Raw genomic sequence first — 11160 nt, 5'->3', positions numbered from 1 at the left:
CCCGGCAGGAGTGCCCTCGACGCACAGGCAGCCCAGCCGGGCCCGTCATGATGGCAGCTCTACCGTCCAGGGGTCTGTGTGGCCCCCCAGCCCTAACCACCTTCACCTCTGGAGTCGTGGTCTCGAGCTCAAGCCAGCCTCAGGGAGGAGGCTGCTCTTGCCTCACCACCCCTGGGGGCTGCCCAGCAACCTCAGTCATGGGCGCCCCGTCCCCTAAATGCTCTAGACCCGCTGTGCCCCAGCCCAGCTGGGGGCCCGGGAAGGCAGCCTGGGAGGCAGCCATGGAGAGAGAGGTGCTGACCCTTCAGCCTGCCCGCCGGATGAACAGGCAGGAAGGCAGGGGCGAGGCAGCCTCGCGGGAGGAGGGGCCCGGCCCCCAGTCAGAGGCTCTGGAGGCAGCGTCCCGTACACACCTCCAGAGACAGGAGCCTCACTCCCGCTGAGGCAGCCAACGAGAAAGCTCTTCCTCATTTGCCCCGAGCCGTGCCCTGGGGTCCCACTCCCACCTCCAGATCTTCAGCAGGCGCGCCATCGCCCAGCCTGGGAGGCTCCGAGGGGCTCAGACACTGCGGGCCACCCCGCTGCCTGCCGGGATAGCCACCTCCCCGGCGACCCAGCCCCCTCTGGGGCCCCTGGCCAACAGCAATAGGAGAAAACCTCGTCCAGAGGCCTGAGCGCCCATGGCTTTTCACACCTCCTCCCTCCCTGAGATGGGCTATGAGGCCCTGACCACCTGCCTGGTGGGGCATCCAGGGGCAGCCGAGAGGGGGAGAGAGAAGGAGAGAGGGAGAGGGAAAGAGAGGGCGGGAGGAGGGAGAGCACAGAGGAGAGGAGGGAAGGAGGAGGGAGGGGAGTTGAGCGAGAGGCAGGGAGGGGGAGGGAGAGTGAGCTGCCGCCCCGGCTTTGTTGTCTGTCTCAGCACCACTTAGCGCAACTGTTAAAAAGATTCCGGGGCAATTAGGCTCAGGGGAAGCCATAAATCTCAATAACCATCAGCCCAAGTTTTCTCCCCTCCTTGAAACAACAGATATAATTTCACTGGTTGCGGCCCAGACTCCCAGAGGGCTTTCTGATAAAAAGCCACTTCTTCAAAACATCAAACCCAAGTTCCTCTCGTCTTTCAAGCAACCAAAGGGTCAGGTTTCCCTAGAGTGGACGAAGGCGGGGAGGCGGCTGGATGTCCACAGTGGGCCTGCCCACCCTCCCTGGGGTGAGAGAGCTCGAGGCCGAGGCTGTGGGTTCCCAGATCATTTTGCGGCCTCCTTGAATCTGACATGACACCTCTGAGCGAGGGCCATCTAATTTCTGCTTAGTTACCGCTACTGGCAGGGTGCTCACTACCTCTCACAGCTGGTCCTTATGGGGGTGGCTCTTCAGAAAGGAGATGCTTCCCATGCTGCTTCACATCTGCCTCTGGCACCGCCCCCGTGGGTCCTGGCTGTGTCCGCGGGGTGCACAGAGTCCCCCGCAGTGGGGTTGGGAGCCTGCATGTGACCGTGGAAGCTAGGACCCACTGAGAGATCGAGGGGGGCCCCTTGCCCTTGGGGTGGGTAGGGAAGGGGAAATACTCACATTGTGTCTATGTGGTTTTATGCTGGGCAAGCTTTATCCTCAGACATTGAAAGGGTTTGGAGAAAGCTCTGGAGCGCCCAGCCCTGCTGCAGACCTCACTGACGGTTCACAGTAACTGAGGTGGGGGGAGGGGGAGGGCACGTTACCCTGTCCCCATTCCACAGAGTGGGAGACTGCGGTTACCAAAGGCACTGCCTGCCCATACCGCTCCCTCCGCTGCCCTGAGCTGGAGGTGGGGCTACACCTCTGAGGCTGGGCTCCCCTCCAGCAAGGGGTGGGGAGGTCATGGCCTCATGGGCTTGCCTTTTTCCCTCTGCCAGACGGGAAGCTCCTTGAAAGCAGACGCTGAGCCTGTGGGGGGTTCTCAGTTCCGCTGTTTCCACGTCAGAAGACCCCTCTATAAAACGGGTGTTACTGTGCAGATCCAGTGAGGAGGCTTGGGGACAGTCACAGGCCAGGGGCCTGGGGTCAGTTACACCTCTGCAGCCCTGGAGCCCTCCACAGCAGGCTCCTGGACATGCAAACACTGTGTCCCCTCCAAGGAGGCCGAGGACGCCCCTCGGCCACGCATCTGCCACGTTTCCACCCCTGATCTCACCCTGCGTGGGTTTGTCTTACTTTCAAGACGAGCGAGCCTGCATCCGGAGAGGCTGGAGACAGCTGCGTGGGGCTGTGCGGCCACTCCAGCCTGTGGGCTCTGTAGAGAGAAGCCAGTGCCCCCACTCCTGTGCTTCAGGGGGCCCTCTCGCTCCATCGAGGGGTCTTGGGGTGTGGTCACGAAAGGCCTGCAGGGCTGGAAGCCGCGCAGCTCAGGCCCTCTCACCAATCATCCCTCCCCCTCAACAACCCTCATGTCAGGCACAGAGCAAACAGAGGCTCAGAGAGGCTCAGCCACCCACCCAGGGTCACACAGCAATATGCAGCCGAGGCAGAATTTGAACCCAGGTCCTGAGCCTGGATTCGTGGCTCCACTTGGGACAACCTTCCTTTAAGCAAGTAGAGAGAGGCTTGGGGACCCTTCACACTTGGGGAGGCCAAGGCCAGAGAGGGGACTTATCCAAGGCCACACCATGAGCCGGGACATGCTGGGGCTAGCACCTGGGTTTCTAGATTCCAGTCCAGAGCTAGACCCAGCCTCGTGGGCCAAACTGACAGCCCTGCCTGGGGCACCTGTCGGGGGTCTCTGCCGAAGACGGTCGAAGGCTGCCTGGTCTTGGGGAACCCCCTTCTCTGTCCCAGAAGTGCCCTTTTGGACGCCAGCGGGGTGCAGATGGCCTGACCCCCATGATGGTGCCAGTGCCATCTGCCGACCTTGTGCCAGCCTGCAGTGAGAACCAGGACCCCCGCAGGCAGGTGGGAGGCCCCTCAGCTCCCCTTGGTAGGGCGTAGCACCCCCGCCTCCTTCGTGGGTCTCTTCCCAGGGTGCCAGGGCCACTCCAAGTAGCCCCTCTCCCTCCCCAGCTCACGGGCCCCACAGGCACTCGGGGCATCCCCGCCAGCCAGGGCAGGGCAGTAACATCTGAAAGGAAGCCCCGTGGACACTGTTCAGCCTTCCCAGTTCCCTCATTCCTTCATATATTCCTTGAGCATTTGACACTGGCCTCGCTGGGCTCCATGGAGCCTCAGGGAGCACGACTGGTTCCTGGTCCCGGGGACTCTGGTCCTCTGGTCCCCAACAGGTGGCTCAATTCTGTGTGGCAGGGTCTTGGCCAGGCCAAGCTCAGAATGTATTTGTTTAGAGGCCCAATCCAGACTGGGGAAATCAGGGAGGGCTGCCTGGAAGAAGTCCCTTCCGAGCTGAGACTGCAAAGAAGGGAGGAACTGTCCAGATGGGGAGGAGGACAAGGGGTGGGGGTGGGGGAATACTGGGCACAGGCAGAAAGAGTGGGTCCCGTCTAAGAGCCGATGGCAGCCGGCGTGGCCAGAGCTTAACGTGGTCAAGGAGTGTCCTAGGCAAGGAGTTTGGACTCTGTCCTAAGGGCCAGCAGTGTCTCTCCATGCCAGGCCTGGGGCTGGGCTCATGAGATGTCAGCTGCCCCCCGCAGTCCCCAGTGAGCGGGGCTCTGAGTCCAGCGCCGTGTGGCCCAGAGAGAGGGAATGAGACGGTGAACGGGGGCAGGGAGCCATGACAGCAGATGAGTGAATGAAATGCAAGCCAGCGTCAGGGCGGGACTCGCTCCAGACCCCCAGGAGAGCAGGGCGCCAACAAGCACTGGCAGAGATGCCCGGCGTCTGGACACTGTGCCGACCTGTCTGCAGCCATGGGCACTGAGGCTTTCGGGCCCCGCAGACACCACCAGCCAGGCTGTGCTGACTCTCACTGAGTCAGGGCCAGGATGCTCCTGCCCCGGGACAAGGCTGGACCACACCAAAGCCGAGATGTCCTGGGTGCCTGCAGCCTGAGGCGGGGAACCGGTGCCAAGGGGTCTTCACCTGCCCCCCACACCTGCCATCTCCCCTTCCACTGGACCCAAACCAAACCCAGTGGAAAGCATTTCACCAGGCACCCTGACCCCACGGAGGTGGGATGGGGCTTATGGAATATCCATCTGGAGGGAACTGTGTTAGGAGGAAACTGGGACGCCCTCCCCCGCCTCCCCGGGCAAGGGCAGCGTTGCCCTGGAGCCCAAAGCCAGCTGGAGGCCTGGAAGTAGGAACAGGTGCAGCAGGTCCAAGGGGCAGGGGACGTGGGGCAGGTGGCTGTCCCTCTCCTCCTGCCCCAGAGTGTGGTCCCGGACAGAGGGGCTTCCTCAGCCATCCACCCTCCTCCTTCTCCAGTGGTATCTGGTGCGGGCAGTGATGTGCTTGGAGATAATCTGCTGACCCATCCAGAACCATCAAGCACCCTCCTCCTCCAGGAAGCCTTCCGGAGCTCATCTGGGGGGCCCAGCACACTGGGCTCTGCCTGCCCCTGGCTGCGTCTCCCGTGCCCTCTCCTCTGCTCCGGTCATGCGGCGTCTTTTTCTCTCAAAAGCACGGAGCCTTTGCAGTTTCTCTGCCCCCTCCTCCCCCAACATGGCCAAGCTTGCCTGTGACTCAGCGGCCAGGCCTCTGCCTCCCCCACCCATGCTCTCTAGCCCGTCCCTGTTTGTCCCCTTTCTTGTCTCCTGTCTCCCCCACAGCACAGATGACTCTCTATGTACTTCCTTCCCTTCCTGGATACACTTCCACGCTCCCCACCCGTGTGTCCCGGATCCCCCTACACATACACACGCACGTGTACCCACGCGCACACGTGCACACCGGGACACAGGGACACACGTGCTTGCGCGCATGTGCACGCACACAGCCTTGAACCCTGGTCTCGGTCTGTTCTGACACCTCTCCTTCCCTGGCCTGGCAACCTGCATTATGGATTCCCACTTCAGCTGGAGGGGGACAGGCTCAGAGATGTTGAGAACCCGCCGAGGGCCACACAGCGAGTCAATGGCAAAGCTGGGGGTCAACCAGAACCGCTTCCTCACCCCTGGGCCCCACAGCCCCCGCCATGCGCCAGCGCGGCTCCTGTGCTCACTGGGTCCTTGCTGGGGCCTCTCCCAGAGCCCAGAAGGAAAACACTTCTCAGCCCTCCCCCCGCCCTGCCCTCCCGTCTGTCAACACAACATAAAAGTTAATCTAGAAGTAAATAAATTTACTAAGAGGAACAGAACCTTTAAAAAAGAAAACCGAGATGCCCAAAGGGGGATGCCTAATTTTCTCCCATTTCACAATTGAATTGTAAATCTGTCTTGGAACTGAGCTACCAGGCCATGTGCTCCGTTCACAGGGGAGGGGTCTCGCCTCCTCTGCCCGCCCCTCCAGGTCCCAGACCAGCACAAACTGGGCTGATTTACCCATGTCACCTGTGGAGCCCTCAGGCCAAGGCTGAGCTGCTGGGCCCACGTGTCGCTTGGGGTCACTGAGCCCTCAACGCTGCAGTGGACAGCTGCGGAGACACCCCAGGCCTGAGGGGCCCACGAGGGGGCTGCCCATGCCCAGGTGTGCTACTGACCTGAGTTTTCTGGCAGCAGAAAGCAGCGGGGCCACCTGCCTTAGCGTCCCAGCGCCACCCGGTGAGGCCCACTGAGTCCTCTGGCCTCTTTCCACTCCCATGGTTGGGACCCACGGCCAAGACGCCCCGAGATTTCTTGGGGGGCACTGCTACCGTTAACTTATAACAAGCAACCCCAGGAAAGCTGGAGCTGACCGACAGCGGCACGGAATTGAAATCTGTGATGTTTAAACTTTGCAAGAAGCAACGTGAGCTTTTCTCTTTTTTAAAAAATAAATTTATTTATTTTTGGCTCCGTTGGGTCTTCGTTGCGTCTTCGTTGCTGCGCGCGGGCCTTCTCTAGTTGCGGCGAGCAGGCTTCTCATTGCGGCGGCTTCTCCTGTTGTGGAGCACGGGCTCTAGGTGCGCCGGCTTCAGTAGTTGTGGCTCTCAGGCTCAGTAGTTGTGGCGCACGGGCTTAGTTCCTCCGCAGCATGTGGGATCTTCCCGGACCAGGGCTCGAACCCATGTCCCCTGCCTTGGCAGGCAGATTCCCAACCGCTGCACACCAGGGAAGTCCCACAACGTGAGCTTTGAAGACAGCATTTCCATATGTTTATTAACAGTCCTAAGAGGCCATGTCTCTGGCCCCTCTCATTTCACGTGTACCCCCCATGCACCGTCATCCTCGGCCCTCCCAGACCCGACATCGTCTACGAGAGAATCAATCCCACTGCTCAGGTACGCATGGCGAGCTGGTAGCCGGGGTCACAGCGAGCTGGCTGGTCTTGGCCCTTGGCTAGCAGTCCTGGTGAAGCGCTGACGACAGCAGCTCCTGCACCGGCATCGGTTCCGCGTCAGGCCCTGCGCTGTCCTCCCTGACCCCCCTCCTGGGAGGTAGGGGTTTCCTCCACCAGACAGGTGGGGAAGCTGGGACCCCCAGACCAGCTCATGGTCATGACCCGGATCTGATGCCCAAGCCTTTGCTCCCCTCGCTGCTCCCCACCTACTTCAAAGACTGCACCCGTTTCAGGCCATGGTCACCTCTGCGCCACGTAACGGGACAGCGGGGGGGCCCAGCTAATGCACAGACAATCCCGTTCTCCCAACAGAATCCAAAGCTTCCTCTTCCCATGCACTCTGCTGTCCTCTCAGTGACCCCAGGCCTCACCGCCTCACCTGTCGATGCCAAGCTGAGCTCGCGCTTGACCTTGGCCCTGACACGTGTGAGAGAGCAGGACGGGAGAAGCCTGAAAGACGGCCAGCCCAGCTAGAAGGACTGGCGTCCCCCCGGGGCAGGGGGTCTTCTTCTGGAAAGAGGCCCCCGGCCGCCCCTGCTGGGCCTAGAAGCACAGCCGCAGGCTGGATCCTACACCTGCGGGCCCTCCTCCCCCTGAGCGCCCAGCGCTGGGTTCTCCACTTCCTGAAGGCGGCCCCTCTTCTGACGTTCCAGAAGGTTCCACCGACAAGAGCGTGGCTGCTTCTCTAATTACTAACAGGCAAGTACCCCCCAGGGAAGCCCTCAGCCTCCAGTTTCTGAAGCCTGAGGGATTACAACCTCTTCTCCGAGCTTCAGGTCAGCCTGCGGGCCGGAGGGATGGGGGTGGAGGTGCGGGTCGAGGTCCCACTCCGTTACACCACCCAGGAAAGAGAATTCCCAGCCCCTCCTCACTTCACCTCAAGAATGACACCCAAGGGGAGGGTGCGTCATCCCACAGCGAGGAAGACCCAGGGTCAGGCAGACATCACCTCAACAGGAGGTGGAGACTCAGCCCCTGCGGGGCTTCATTTAAGGTGAGAGGGGGTTTGCTAACAGACCAGCCAGCAGAGGGGCTCCGTAGGTGGGCTTTCAGGGCTCCCTGTGAAAGTCCGCAATTTCTGAACTGAAATGGTGGACAAGAAGGATCCATCCACCCGCCCTACTACCCACACACCCATCAATCCATGCGGCCAGCCACCCTGCTACCCACACACCCATCAATCCATCCATTCATTCATCTATTCACCCGTCCATCAGCCCTTCCACCCATCCGCCACCCACCAATTCATCCATCCACCCACCCACCCCTTCATCCCACTGCCCACTCATTCAACCATCCATCCATCCATCCATCCATCCATTTGCTTATTCAGAATCCACTCAGCTCCCACCACTTGTGTTACTGTCCACTCGTCCCAGAGGGTACAGATACACTGACCTGGCGCCTGCCCCTGAGGCAGACACAAAAACAGATGTTTATAAAGCCCGTCAGGGGTGCAGGCATTCCCTGAGGATGGAGCCTAACCCACAGGCCTGTGTGCCGACGTGCAACACACTGTCCCTGCACCAGCTCACCAGGGGCTTCCTGCTGAGCCCCCTCCCAGCCTACCCTGGTGCTTCCTCCCCCTGACCTTTGCATGTCCTAGAGGTAACACCCTCCATTTTGTCTGAAGACCCAGATCCTACCTGTGGTCAAGGCGCAGCTCAAAGGCATGGCCTCCTGTGTGTTCCTGGCCAAGCGCTTACCACGTCACGTCCAAACAGCCTGCTTTGTCTGCTCCCCACCAAGCCTGGGGCTCCCTGGATGGGCAGAGACCTGGTTCTGTTCAGGCTGCATCCGGCACAGAGATGATGCAAGAGCTGATGCTTCTGAGAAGAGTTTGTGGAAGAAAGGAGGGAAGGGAGGGAGGGAGGGATGGAGGTGGCGGGGGGAGGAGGGGGGAATGGACAGAGCCCCCTTCTGTAATCCACCCACTGGAGTCTTCAGGTTGCTTGTCCTTCCAGGGCCTGGGGGCTGCCTCCCCACCCCTCCGTGGACCCTCGCGTGGCACCTGGCACCTGCCTTGGGGACTGCTCTCCTAGGCCCTGGGAAAGATGCCCCCTTGCCATATCAGCCCCGGCCCAACCCCACCCAAGCAGCTCCCCTCCCCAGAGGCTCCCAGCCCACCGGGGCATTTGGGAGCTTTTTGGAGGAACCAGCCCATTTCTGGACCCATCAAGACCCTGGGAGATAGGACTCCTGGGTTAGCATCTTTCGACAATGGTCACTTGGAAAGCCTGTCTGTCAGAGAACTCTAAAGCCAAGACCAAGGGCCACGGCCTTGACCATCAGCCCGGGTGCAAGCGACCACGTTTCCCAGCACACACACCACTTAATGTTTAACACCCCGCGAGCTTTCCAACCGCTAATGACACGACATAAACTTTGCACAAATAAGAAGGTTCAGAGGAGCCGAACTGGAACCCAGCGAGTGTTGGCCAGGCCACCACGCCCCCTCTGGCCACGAGGGTCTTGGCCTGGCAGTCCAGGGGCTGGGGATCAGGGGCCACTAGGGGGTGGGGAGTGTGATGGAGGGACCTCAGGACCACAGAGCTCTGTTCCCACTTCTCCCATCTCAGCTGTTTCTAGATTCTGCTCAAAGGGTGCCCCCCGCCAGGAAGCCCGCCACTCTCTCTGCTCCCACCAGCATCACACTCACCGAGTTGGTCTCCTCCACTCTCCTGCAGGTCAGGGTGATAAACTAGCAACCCTCTTTCTTAGTCAGGTCCCCGTTTAAAGCAGACTGGAGACAAGGATGTAGGTTCAGGCAGCGATTCCTGGAAGCACAGCAGAGACCAGGGAGGAGAAACTGGGAAAGATGGGCAAACAAGAAAGCTGCTTTCTCAAATGGGTTTCTGCTGCAGGCAACGGGGGCTCAGTGCCCTGGGAGCCTCTACGAGGCTATGGAGAACACCCCAGAATTGTCCCCTTCCGGGGGGGAGCACCTACCCACCAACATCCTGCTTGAAGCTCATTCGTGGGACCGTAAGTCCCCAGCACCTCCCGCAGGGCTCGCCTGCAGCCAAAGAAGTGCAGAACGTCGGTCAGGGACACGGGACGGCCCCCAACCGCCGCCATTGACGGTAGAGCCACGTGGGCCAGGCACTGTGTCAGCAGGCTCTCGCTCCCCTCGGCTCCTGGGTTAGCCCTGCTACTGTGGGACGGCCCTGCTAGGAAAGGTCCCCATTTTAGAGATTAGGAGACTAAGGCCAGACTGGGCACGTGGGCTTGCCAAGTGGAACAGCCAGTGGGTGCCAGAGCTGGATCTGCTCTGACCACCGGCCGCTCGATACGCTCTGAACTTGTGGACACGCTTCCTGAGTCTCCAGCCACACAAGCTCAGCTCTACGAAGGCCCCGGAGCTCAGAGTCGGGCGGCAACAGAGGAGGCCGCCTTCTCCCCGGCTGTGTCCAAGGAGGTCACGGGAGACCTGGTACGGCCGGCTCTGCCTCCTGCTGAGGCGGGCCCTCGGCCAGCGTGGAAACCCTCCCTCTTTCCATCGCAAATGCAGGGAGAGGGCATGGGGTGGCAAATGCAATCCCAGACCCGTATGGAAACTCAGAGAACACTCCTGAGGCCAGCCAGGCTGACCAGATTCTCCAGAGAGCCTTAATTAGATAGAAAGTTCAGTCCCTTTGCTCATGGAAAACTCCACTGGTGATCAATGGAAGATACTCAGAATGACGGACAGTGGACCTCAGCCCAGGGCTCTGCCCAGACCCAGGCTCCCTTCTCTCTCCCTCCCCAGCCCTCCCACCAGGCTTGGCCAAGGGAGCCCTGGAGAGAAAACGCCCCCAAAAGCCGTTCCCGTAGTTGGCCCCTTCGGTGCACTGCTCCGGGGGCCGAGTGTGCAAAGGGTGAAGGCAAGCCCTTTGCTCCCTCTCCCGGCCCCGGCCTGGTCCACGGCCCTAGGATTCATTTCTAGAGTGACGCCCACCTCCCCGTCTCCAAAACCCCCCATGTCGCCTGGCCCTGCGCTTCTAAAAGTCCCCGGGAATAGGTCGCCAGCAGCTGAGGGAAGCGCGGGCGTAGACCCTGGCCCTTAAATTCAGAGTCGTGATCCGCGGGGCTGCTGGGGGCGGGAGCATTTCACACAGGAATCTTGACATCAGCTCACCAAGCTTCACTGAGCACCTACAGCGTCAACCAGACCAGAGGATGCCCGCAGAGTGGAAGACGCCAAGCGCTCGTGGTCCGGGAGGGGACAGCTCAGGCACAGACCCCACCCTGATTCCAACAGGACTCTCCCAGATTAACCCCCAACCTCCTGCAGGAAGCCTTGAGCACCCAGGGGACCACAATGGGGAAGATGCAAAATATGTGTGTGTTGGGGGGGGTATCAAAAGAGTAGACAATCCAGATGTTGCTGGCATATGCAGAAAGGACATCTAAATGACCTGGGAAATCAGGGAAGACTGCCTGGAGGAGGCAGTGCCTAAACCAGGACCGAATTTAGCTGGAGAGAAGCGATTCAGGAGAGGCCTTCCAGCAGGGTCAGCTGCAGAGGTGTTTCAGGAGTGGGCTGGGTCAGCCTGGGCATGGCCACGTGAGGACCTCTTAGGTCACTGATGGCGGCCCCTTTACGGCAGGCGTGTGACGAGAAGCTGGAGCGTGGCCCAGGGCCGAGCTCCATCCTTGCTCCCGGGATAGGAGGGTTTCACGCAGAGCTGGTGATGAAGTCGGTCCCAAATCCTCTGCAGCACAGAAGGCAGTATGGGGTTTCCTTATCCTCCGGGCAGTCAGGAACAGCACAGGGTAGACCCTCCCTCCTGGCCCTGTCAGCCTTCCAGAATCTTCTTCCAGGTGTCAGTCTCCTGG

General features: G+C 60.6%; 1 long non-coding RNA gene across 1 annotated transcript; it reads right to left on the bottom strand.

Moving 5' to 3' along the window:
- Positions 1-5829: 5829 nt before the first annotated feature.
- LOC137226954 (uncharacterized) lies at positions 5830-9734 on the bottom strand. The gene is made up of 4 exons (XR_010944618.1): positions 9292-9734; positions 9002-9119; positions 7989-8171; positions 5830-6377 (listed from the first exon to the last, which is right to left on the bottom strand). It is a non-coding gene; the product is annotated as an uncharacterized lncRNA (long non-coding RNA).
- Between the last annotated feature and the right edge of the window lie 1426 nt (positions 9735-11160).

This window comes from Pseudorca crassidens, chromosome 7, assembly GCF_039906515.1.
Source record: "Pseudorca crassidens isolate mPseCra1 chromosome 7, mPseCra1.hap1, whole genome shotgun sequence".
In the NCBI taxonomy this organism is placed as follows: domain Eukaryota; kingdom Metazoa; phylum Chordata; class Mammalia; order Artiodactyla; family Delphinidae; genus Pseudorca; species Pseudorca crassidens.
Note: the sequence above shows the minus strand (reverse complement) of the source record. Positions and strands in the feature narration are given on the sequence as shown.